The sequence below is a fragment of the Myotis davidii genome, unplaced genomic scaffold, assembly GCF_000327345.1.
Source record: "Myotis davidii unplaced genomic scaffold, ASM32734v1 scaffold309, whole genome shotgun sequence".
Taxonomy (NCBI): domain Eukaryota; kingdom Metazoa; phylum Chordata; class Mammalia; order Chiroptera; family Vespertilionidae; genus Myotis; species Myotis davidii.
The window spans coordinates 5331444-5343740 of record NW_006383013.1 but is presented as its reverse complement, the minus strand read 5'-3'; the positions used below and the strand labels follow the sequence as shown (position 1 = coordinate 5343740).

General features: G+C 41.3%; 1 protein-coding gene across 21 annotated transcripts in view; it reads right to left on the bottom strand.

The window, feature by feature from the left end:
* NRXN3 (neurexin 3) overlaps window positions 1-12297 on the bottom strand; it is a 1555579-nt gene that overhangs the window by 55246 nt on the left and 1488036 nt on the right. The window lies entirely within an intron of this gene.

Here is a 12297-nt window from a genome sequence, read left to right as displayed (position 1 = left end):
CTCCTCCCTGGCCCAAGCCTAAAGCCTCTGGCCAAGGCTTTAGGACAGGACTGGGGCCCCCCAGCTCCCTGCCACCAATCGCTGGCTGGCTCTGCCCAGTTCCCCGCTGCAACTGTCATCAAGGATCCCTGGCTGGCTGGACCGGCCCAAGCCTAAAGCCTCTTAGGCTTCGGCCAGAGCACCCCCAGCTTCCTGCCGCTGCCGCCATCAAGCATAGCTGGCTGGCTCTGCCTGGTTCCTTGCAGCTGCCGCCATCAATGATTGCTGGAAGGCTCCGCCCAGGCCCCAGCCTAAAGCCTCAGTCTGAGGCTTGGGTCTACCGGCAGGATCGGTCCCAGGCAACCGCCGGCACTCAGGCCCCCAACCCAATCTCGCAGGTTGAGGGCGTGAGTGCAGGCGGACGCCGCAGCCACCCCGCTGGCCCGCGTCCTGGTCTGCCGGCGGGATCGGTCTGGTTTGGGGCGTGAGTGTGGGCGGATGCCGCAGTTGCCCCGCAGGCCCGTGTCCGGGTCTGCCGGGGGGATCAGGTCCCAGGCGACCACTGGCACTCAGGCCCCCAACCTTTTGATAGATGCTTGAAAGATAGATAGAATATTTATATTTATATTTATATAAACTTTGAATGTTTTGGCACAAGCTATAGACAAATGAAATTGTATGTTAGGGGAAGCTCAGGCATTTGAACTAAATGTTAGTTTGGGGGTTATTTGTTTTAGAAGTCCTTACTATAAAGTTACATCTTTATCTTTCAAATATAATTTGGATGCTGGAAACATTTTAAGTTGGGAGTTTTTAAAATTCTGTTCAGTAGTTGGGTGACCTTGGATAAATTGTTTAAGTTCAGAGTGCAATTTCACCTCATAAAATGATGGGAGGAAGAGGGAATGGGGGGGTTAATGGGAGATATATGTAATGCTATCAACAATAAAAATATATTTAAAAATGCAATAAAACAGCCAATAATTTATAAAAGTAGCAATCTTAGGCTGTGTGGGTGCATTTTTCCAAAATCACAATCATTTTTTGTGATTACTCATAATTCCTTAGGGAAAAAGAGTAGTTAGTACTCTTGAGAAGAAAAAGATATCTGAATTACTGATCTAGAACCATGCCTACTAATCACATTTACCACTTATTAGACATTTGCTATATTCAGGCTTTGCGCTAAGAAATTAACACATATTAACTTTTTTAGTTCTCATAATAACTAAGGGTGCAGACATTTATAGTGACATCTGCTATTTTGAATGGCCCACCATCCATTCTCCTTCAAGTAACAGCACTGCTTTAGGAAACTTTTCCATTGTATAGTTATGTCAAGAATGCTCATCAAGGTGCATTTCATGTCATCTTCTCCACATTTCTCCCCTTCATCATGACTGTCTAAAGCTCTCATAAGTCCCAATGGCTAGGCTTACAGTGTTTACCTATTATGGTTCCCATATGTCAAAAGCAATAGTATAAGTCATTCTAGGAAGTATAAAAGATCTATCAACCCTCAGTGATATATGCCTATATTATCAAGGTGTTCTATTCATTCATTTATTCATTCATCCATTCCTTTATTACTTGAATAAATATTTATTGAACACCTATGTGTCAAGCACTGTAACAGTTATGAGGAATAAAGTGATAGATAAAACACAGTTCCTCTGTTCTGGGATTTCACAGTCTCTGAAGAGGCATCCAAGTAAACAGACAAACACTCTATATAGTAAACTGAATGCTAAGACAAGCATAAATGCAAGATGCTAAGAGAGAAAATGGGAGGGGAGAAGAGATAGCTCCTGGGCAGAGGGGAAGTAGAAAAGGAGCCCTTTGGGGCAGGCAGTAGTGCAGCAGGGAAGCTAAGAGCTGTGGGCAGGAGAATGGCATTCTAGGTGAAATCAAGTCTAGTGAAGGCTCAGAAGTATGAAAAAGCACAGTTTATTTACACACCTATGAGTAGTAGAGGATGACTGGAGTGAAGGGATATATTAGAATGACAGTATGGCAGCTACCTGAATTATCATGTGGTTCTCAAAAATTTGGATAATGAATATGAATTTAATATCTCACCCTATCAGACTTTTCTTTTTTCCCCCCTCCTCACACCTCACCATATCATCCTTTGCATTTCCTTTGAAAGCCAATACACATGATTTCAAAATACAGTGTGTAGTGTATGTCTGATTACATCCATTTCTTCACAGTGAAGATTAAAGACCTTACTTTGCCTTCTCAAGAGGAGGAAAATAGTCTCCTGTCCCTATTTATTAGCCAAGTCCTATATTAAAAATAATAATTCACACCACTGTTTTAAAATATGTATTTCATATTTTTAATTCACAAGTTGAAATTACTTGGTTCTGTATTAGGAATCATAAAACTAAAGGTAGAAATTATAATAACTTTCAATAAAAAAAATTCTCTGGCAGGAGCCCTCTTTATTCCTTTCCTGAAAGAATTTTTATTGCATTTATATTCTTTTCTCCTCCTACCAATGTTTATTGAAATTACCTTCAGAATAAACTGGGACAGAAGAAAGCTCAAAACTCTGTCGACCCAAGTAAATTTATAGGTATATTTGTCTACAAATTCCCTCAGTTTCACAAACCTGGCTTCTCATTTTCCTCCAACGAGTTATTGTTTTTTTAATCACCTGCTCCCAAGTATTTACTTTGAAGGTCTCTGACCCACTTCAGCACAGGAATGGTCCCATGTCATTCTTCAATGCTATCTATCACTGGGCTCTGAGAAAAATGCCTGCACCGTCCTCAGAACAGCTGGGGATAGTTTCAATGGGTCCCCTCCTTACTGCCCTGGTGTCTCTCTGTGACTTCCAGTCCCATCCCTTAGCTCTTTATCTTATACTGAGAATAGGCTAATCATGTTGGGGGATAATCATTTTTCTCCATCCAGCTCCTTGGGAGCACGGTTATTTGATGGAGTTTAAGCACAAGATAAAATAAGTTCTGCCACAGAACAGCTTTATGAAATTATAAATAACACACTCAAGAATGATGATCACCTTTCTTCCAGTGAAAAAGGAAAAGAGAAAGGTCCATAAATATTCTGCAGGCCCACAGAAAACAGCCATATATCTCTGCAGCTGTTTCATACTAAAAATATTTCAATTCCTTCAAATGTTTGGTGTTTTCCTTCCCCTTCTACACTTCCATTCTGAGACGCAGTTGGCAGTTTGAGTCTCTCATAGGAGGGAGGGTCTCACCCAGCTTTGTTCTGAGTGTGCATTCTCTATTTAAATAAAGGATGTCTGAGATTCTTTTAATTAAATTAAAAACCCATTAACTCTATGTAAATCTGTAAATTTTAATGAGTTTTTAGAAGTTTGACCATCTCAATTTAAATTTATCTATTAAGATTTTCTTTATTAAATTATTGGCATTGAATATTTCCATCTCTGATCAATGTTAATAGATAACTCCCCTTCTATCACACACACACACACACACACACACACACACACACACACACACACACTACTGATGATTGGATTATTTTTATTTGAACCAAAGATATAGATTATTAGCAATAATCTCAAACTCCCCATCCCCCACAATCAGCACCATCATTTTACTCAACTCAAACTGAATACAAACACAACCTTAAAACATCATTAAGATCATATAAGTGTGATTATCTATGTATACCTCATTATATTCTGAACATCCCTTTATAGTCATCTTCAAAAGTGCCACTGACACTATTATGCAAAAATGAAACAAATGATTTTAACTCATACTCAAGTGTAAAAGACAGGGCATACCATAGACAAAAATACAATGGTGAAGTCTGGTTAAGATGCTTCCTGAGGTCTCCTTGTGTCCTACTGATACCCTTGTAGTAACCTGGTTATTATTCAAAGGGGAGATCAGATAATATAGGCATGTCATTCCCACAGCTTTTCCCCAAAGCTGCTGCATTTACACTCTCCAAGTCTGTCCCCCACTGTTTGATGGGGAGAGGGACCAGACAAAGGCACTTTAGACACATACCCAGTAAGGTCTGAGTGCTGTGGGAAGATGCTTCCAGTCAGTCACACCTGGGAGAAAGTCAGTGGGCAAAATAGACATGGCCACTGCAAGTGCTAAACCTGAATATTTAAACTTCCAAACTCTCTCCTCTTCACAAACTTGATCAGTATCACAGAGCCTTTGTGCCTGGAGCACTGTGTCTCCCTCTGGTCTCTCTCTCTTTCTCTCTCTCTCTCTCTTTCATGCCTCCTGTAGCAGGGGAGGCAGTCCCCTGCACCCACATGGCTCAGAGCCATGTGGAACTCCACACAATAAACTAATGGACTCTAACACGTTAAGTGCCCAGCCTGTTTTGTCTTCTGGACGGAAAGTATAGTGTCAGTCACCAGTGAGTGGCATGGTGCTTAACGTGTTAATTAGCTTGGATGCTGAACTACACTCAGCCACAGCATGTCTACTGGAACCCCAGCTGCCCCTCTTTCAGGACTGGCTTAAGGGGGATGGGACTTTGGAACCTGAATGTAACTCCATGCAAATAAAGCCCTTTTCTGCATTTCTTTCTCTCATGGGGGCTTCTGAAAGTTCTTATTTCAGCAGAACCCCAAGAACCTTAACCCTACTCCCATGAGCTAGGGAGGAATTTGATGCTCTGGTAAAACTACCTCTATCTGTCTAAGTATCTTTATTGGAACAACACCTAGTAAATTTTAAAACCATCTCCTGAGGTTCATGCCATTGTGTTTTTTTTTTTTTTAAGATATTACTTTCCTCTCTTCTCTCTATCCACTCCTGGAGATAATCACTTGCCAAGTTAAGATATGGCTGCATACATATTTTGTTTGGCTCATATTTCCGTGGGATGGAAATGCGTTAATGAGAAACACCCTGGGCTAAAGATCCTGCATTCAGCATAACCAAAATTAGTGAACTAGAACAGAGCTCTTCAATATAAATGAGCTGAGGGTTAGGCAGACTCAGTCCTTGTCCTCATGGAGTTTACAGAAGACTGGGGTTTGAGCCAGGCCAAACAAGAAAACACTGATTAGCTCATCACTGATTAAATCATCAGATACAAAAACTTAAACTGAGGTTCATAAATGGTACCCACTATACCAAATAGCAATTTACATAGGAATCCGGGCATATAGCTTCCCATTAAACTCTGCTGACCCTCACTAGCCTCCACATTTTTCCTTTTCTTTTCCACACCATACACACTAGATCAGGATAAAGAATGATATGATTTATAATAAGTTTTGCTGAAGAATTAGCCTTTAAGGAAACCCCTTTGCAGACACAAGATTTAATTAACAATAGAAAAACTAAGCTAAGCTTAGCCAAATTTTGTGTCAAGGATCAGAGTCCTTTATTTTTATCCTTGAGGTCTTCCAAGATTACATAAATAAATGTGGTTTGACACCTTTTGTTTCCTCTCTCTTTTCTTTCCAGTTTTAAGATTTTTCTTCCATCTGTTCAAAAAACGAAGGGTGGATCAAGAGAGAGGGGAGGGAGGAAGGAGAAGAGAGCAGGTAGAAGGGAGATTAATCTATCTGTTGTTCAAGGCAGCCTGACAGAGGGAAGAGGGGTATTGAACCACAGAAGATTAACCAAACTTCAATGTACCTTCCCAATAGCAGGAGGAATGTAAAGCTACGTGGTGTTCCACTGATAAGCAAATCCCTCTAAATCCTTTCAATTTATTTCTTGGCCTGGAGAAATTACATATTATTTAGGAGGCAGGAAAAAAATAAAAATGCCTACCGAACCACACACCATCTCCAGGAATCTAGAGCCAACGTCTATTGATTATACACACATAAAAGTCTGGCTTTCAGACTGTTTTTCTTATTTTCTCATTGGTGCAGTCCTCTTTAGGACCACTAGTCAGAAAGGTTTGTCTGTGTTCCTCTGTAAACTATTTTGGTGTTCACCACCAACCTTGTTCAGTATGCAGGATCTCACCATTACAAAGGAATGCCAAGAACATAGCTGCAATTCCAAAAGAACTTTTCTTTTTCTTCCTTCCTTCCTTCCTTCCTGTCTCCCCACAGCTGGGCCCAATCACTGGCCAGGCAGAGGAATCCTACCCATGCACGAAGCCCCCTGATTGCTTCCAGGTTTCTTCTTTCTTTCTCTTTCCTTCTCTCTCTCTCTCTCTCTCTCTCTCTCTCTTTCTCTGTCTCTCTCTCTCTTTCTTCCTTTCTCAAATTTGATTTGGTATTTCTTTTCTAAGTGAGCTCTTTATTCCAGCATTATTATTAAAACCAAGCCTCAGTTCTTAAAAGGTGAGTGACCAAGGTCAAATATTAATGTGATCCACAAATAGTGATGTAGATCTCAGTTAATGGATGTGAAAATTCTGAACTAAAGTCTTCATTATGGAGAGCACCAATGTGTGTTTGTTTTGTGTTGATATGATTCATTTCTCCATGGTCTTTCTGGTTCTATAGTTCAGGGAGAAGAAATGGGTTTTTGAAAAAATAGGAAAAATATAATCTTATTCTTGGTGAGATGGTCTTTCTCTTGGCCCTCTATTTCGTAGTCTAACCTCACCATGCGGCACAAGAGAAACAGCCTCCCTGCAGGTAACAGCACAGCTTAGAAGACTTAATAAGACCCAAATATCAGAGGAGAGAGGGAGTGGAAGGATAAAACCAGTCCCCGATATTGCTCAGCAATTCTGAAAACAGATGACAGGTCCACCATTCAGTCGAGAGCATATAGCAGTGGGTCTCAGACTTTGGTCTCCTGATGAAGTAAGATATGCTAGATGAGCAGGAGAGAAAGGAGTGGAGAACAGCAAAATATTGGGTATCAAACATAAGTCCTGATGGGATAGATGCCACTTTTTTTTTTTTTTTTTTTTTTTTTTGTCAATAGGCCACTTTTACTGAAAAGAATGTGTGATGCACGTGAACATCTGCCAGCTCTGTTGGTGTAGACAAGGGTTGAGAACTGCTACCTTGAAACTAAGCATGGCTGAGGTTTATGCCTAGTAAGCCAGAAGCTAAGAAAGAAATGCAAGCTCCAAAACACTGCAGAGTAAATACCAGAAGAAAGAGCATATTAATTAGCATAACCTAGAACTTAATATGTGGCACAGGAAATTTACCTAGGCCATCAAATGCAATGAAGTGAATGTTAAACACAACTGATAAAAAGACAAGATTACTTTTTCCTTGTTACACTAAAAAGAATATTTAACTCTCAGCTATGTACCATAATATTAGAATAGCCAGATAAAGGTGTCAGAGCAATAGTAGTAGCTAAAGCAAGGTTTGTGCATTTCACATGATTTAATCATCAAATACTGAGATAGGTCCTGGTGATCTGCCATGAGTAAGTCTGAGTCAGAACTATGAGAGAAAAATGAGGGCCAATCTATAATAATAATAAAAGCATAATATGCTAATTAGACTGGACATCCTTCCAGATGTCCTTCTGGACGACCTTCTGAATGAAGCCATGGTGGTGGGGAGCGAGGTAACAGCAGCCACCATGGTGGCAGGGGCCAAGGCCCTTGCACGAATTTTGTGCATCGGGCCTCTAGTCCTATATAATAAAAGGGTAATATGCAAATCAACTGGACAGCCGAATGACTGGTGGCTATGAAACACACTGACCACCAGAGGGCAGATGTTCAACGCAGGAGCTGCCTCCTGGTGGTCAGTGCACTCCCACAAGGGGAGTGCTGCTCACCCAGAAGCCCTGAGCCAGGCTCATGGCTGGTGAGCCCAGCGGAGCTGGCGGGAGCCTCTCCTGCCTCCACAGCAGTCGGACAATCCCCAAGATCTCTCGGACTGTGAGAGGGTACAGGCTGGTCTGAAGGACCCCCCTGAGTGCACAAATTCCGTGCATCAGGCCTCTGGTTAAACACTATAATTTCAAACCCCAAGAGAGGATAAATGCAAAGGATTCTGGCTTTGGAATGAGAATTTATCCCTACCTACTCATGTCTAGAATATAATATCAATATTCCACAGAGAAAGATTTGGGACTGAATTAAGATGAAGCTCTTTGATTTGTATTACAAGTCCCAAGTCAGAAGAAGTTTTCAGATAGCATTGCATGAGACATTCAGGAACCCAGATGGACTCAGCCTCCAGACGTCACTCCCTCATTTCCAGGCTGCAACTAGCTGTAGAGAAATAACCTTATCTTGGAGGCTGGTTTAAAATAATTTGCAAAAGAAAACACAATTCTACTTCTATGTGAGAAGGGACAAGACTATTTCTCATTTGTGATGGATAGCAAGACAAACAAGTTTTCCTTGTTCTAGCTTATAAGCAATAACATCGATTCCCTGGCAAAGTGGATTTTGGAAATACACAGGTGTAATCCCAGGTATGAGGCCTATGTGGTCAGAGAGGTTTCTGAGCTCACAGGGGTGTTGCACTTGGTTGAATGCTCTGCTCTCACAATCTTGAAATTCTTTGCCATTTTAATTTTGAACTCTGTTTTGCAAGTGAAGTTCAATGGGACACTGGGGTATGTGCATAAACAAATGAGATGCATGCAACATGTGTGTCCACCCCATTCCTGCCACCACAGCTACATAAAGAGTTTCTGATGCCCCATAAGCACATGAGTCTGGGGACCTACCATGTATGGTAATAAGATGCATCAGACAGATATCTTTGAGTACATTCCTGAATCTTTCTTCCAGGAAGGTGGGCACTGTCTTCCTGACAAGAGTGGCTAGCAATAAATTCTCAGCCCAAAGCTGACTTCCTATGCATTTCCCTCTTTTAGGGCTTCATGTCATGTCCTTGGAAAGGAACACACAGGTAAGCGTGTTACACCCACTGAATAAGGAGGGGTACTAACAGGCTGTGCTTCCCCTTTGAACAAAAGTTGCTTAGAAAGCAGAAAGAAGGCAATAGTGTTCCAAGAAACATGAACAAACAAGGAAGCCTATCCTATCATTTCTTATTCTCTGTACTGGCCAACTACTTACACTAACAATAATGCCATAAAAGAGAAAGATCGGGCAATGAGAGCTATTTTTTCCTATCAGTTATACCTTATTCATTAGCAAGCTGAAGTGAGAGGGTGTTGGTAGAGGTGTGTGTATCAAGAGGTAAAATGAATACAGGTGAGTAGGTCTTGTGCAGTGTTTCCAGGCTCCTGGCATGAACAAAATACATTTACTTACATATGTGAACTGTGAAATGCCAATCATGTTATTTCAGTGATTCCACCTTCGAGTTAAATACTCTCCTATTTGCATTTTAAACTGGCCTTGCACAATATGAAGTTGAATGGTAATATTCATACTAATGGTTTTAAAATTTAGCTTATCTTTACTTAAAATGGAATTAAATGGCAAAAACAAACCCACAAACAAACACTATGGCCGATTGAGAGACTGTGGAAGAAGAAAGAAAAAAGCTTGATATTTGATTACCTTTTCCATCACTTTTTCCTACTTTATTTTGCACTGGTTCCTGCCCATTATATAAGCTGCCCCTGAGAAAAATTCTGCAAAATGTTTTGAACAGGCCGAAGGGATCTGACATGGTTTTCAGTAACTCAAATGATGACAAATAGTCTGTGTTTCTGAAACTGGGTCCTCTGTGCTTCTCTCCTGGCCTCACGCCTATGGGTCTTAATCAGTCTTCTTTTGTCATGGGTTCTTTAGGAGAAAGAGCGCCACTGTCTCTATACTCTTTTGGCTCTTCCAATACCCATGCTCACAGCCTCACTCCCCTCTGCATCTGCCTAGAACACTGTTCAGTACATTCTAGATAATATCTCATCATATGGTCCCCGGCCTTGTTTATTCCCAACTCTTTACAATTCTGAGTAGAGTTTTAATGTAACCACTTTCAAAAACAATTATGTCCCAGCTTGCAGGGCTCAGTGATTGAGTGCTGACCTATGAACCAGAATGTCACAGTTCAATTCTGGTCAGAGCACATACATGCCTGGGTTGCAGGCTGATTCCCAATGTGGGGCGTGAAGGAGGCAGCCAATCAATGATTCTCTCTCATCATTGATTTTTTTTTCTGTCTCCCTCTATGAAATCAATAAAATTATATTTAAAAATAAATAAAAAGGGAATTATGATGGCAAAATTTTCTGAATAATGTGTAATGTCCTCAAATATGCCCAAAGGTAATGTGGTGGGTGGCAAAGCCAGAACTGAGAACTGATCAGATAGAACCAAGGACCTTTTCTAGTGTAGATTGGGAGGCAAGCTTCCCTCTGAGGACTTGAGGAGCCGGCTGATCTGGGGGAAAGTGGACTGTCCTTCCACAGGGATCCTCTTGGAAGTGAAAGTTCAGTAAGTGCCAACTCTGCTGAGTCAGTGGTATCTTTAAAAACTGTGTCAGAAGAATATTTTTAATTTACACTCTGTCTCTTTGAAAGAAATCAATATGTCGTTTGCTGAAACTATTTTGTTTTAAATCTTAGCATCTTTATTTAGCTTTTCTGTATTTTTGCCCCTAGTCTTTTAAGGAGCAAAGAAAAAAAAAGTGTTTTCTTTGTATGTGTATTGATTCAGTCACTCTGAGCAAAAAAAATAAGTAAACAACTAAATACAGCATACGAGTAGGTTTGATGATGATCTTTTAGGGATCAAGCTATCTAAGCAACACAATTACTCATTCTAGGTGATTGGAAATAAACAGAAATCAATAAGACAGGATTACTTGGCAATAAACAAGAGAAGCCACATTCATAATTTAAGAGACTGCTTTTTATGCACTCATTACTGAAGAATGCACGCCAGCCCCATTCTATTTTTGCAGCTCATAGATTTCCTCCCAGCATGTAGTCGGTCTCTGGCACTTTTTTATTTTTTTGAGAGGTCCTGAAAAAGCCTCTGTAACATATATGCAGAAGCTCCTGCATTCCCAAGGCTGCTCAGAGGAACCAAAGACAAAAGAAGGCACTGAGCACTCTAGACAAGGATTAGCTTCCCAAACACCTCCTATTCCAGACCCCTCCATGTCCTACAAAGTGCTAAGTGAGGAGGAGGGCATGGCATAGCATGGCTGTGTCTATGGTGTAGCAGGAAAGGCTAGTGCTAGAGACATTGTCAATGTCCATTCTGCTCTCCCTCCTTGCAAGGGCTGGCAATGTGACCAGCTTGATCAAGCGTCCTTTTCAACTAGAGGTGGCCATGTGGCACTGATACAGACAAAATAATGACTAAGGAAGTCTGCTAAAGATTTGGGAAATTCTTATTCTATTCCTGATCAAAGAGGAAGACTTGGTTGACCCGACTGCTTTCCCTTGGGTTTGGATGGGATAATCAGAGCTGCAGCAGCTATCTTATGACCATAAGGTGGCAAGTGTGAGGGGCGGGAAAGGCCAAGAAAGACCCGAGAAGCTGACTCATGTTGTTAAATATATGAGATGGACCCCAAAAGCAGTTTTCTACTTTCCAGACTCCAGAATTTTTAAGTGAGAAAATAAATCTCTTCTTCAGTTACTGCGGGTCATGTTTTGTGTTGCAAAGCAATGAAGACAATCCTAATGTAGAGAGAGCAATTCATAGAGAACAACAGAGGCCGAGGTGATGCCAGGCACCAGTGAGTGGTCTCTGCTTTGGTGCATATCAGTTCACCATGTGGCATTTCAATGATATCCATGCGGGACTGGGAAAGCTCCACAGTCATTTCGATGCTTCATAAACCAATTCTGTGGCCCAGATGAGAGTCCGATGGGAGTTCAAAATAGGAGAGATGGCCCTAGGTGGTTTGGTTCAGTGGATAGAGCTTTGGCCGGGGGACTGAATGGTCCCAGGTTGGATTCTGGTTAAGGGTACATGCCCAGGTTGTAGGCTTGATCCCCAGTGGAAAAGGCAGCCAATCAATGTTTCTCTCTTATCATCTCTCTCTCTCTATCTCTATCCCTATCTCTCTCTCTCTCTCTTTCTCCCTTCCTCTCTTAAATCAATACAAATATATTTTAAAAATAAATAAAAAAAAACAGGAGAGATGGTTTTGAAGGTGAGTAAGCAGGGAGAAACATTTTCACCTCAGTAAGGAAATATTGTTTCCATGAAATATTTTGTAAGCATTTGCAATCAACATATCCCAGACAGAATTGATCACCAACTCCTGCCACTGTTGCCTTTCTTGCCTCTGCCTATTGCCTCATTACTCTCTAGGACGGCCAAACCATCAGGGTGACCTTGAGTCCCGTCTGCTCAATATCATACCTTCAGGCACCAAGCCCACTAGCCCACCTCTAAAATGTTGCTCTGATTTTCATTTCAAAAGCCCTAGTTGTTTACCTGGATGAATCAGGAGATTCTACAACCAGACTCCCTGCCTCCACTTACCTTTCCCTCCAATGAACCCTAGAA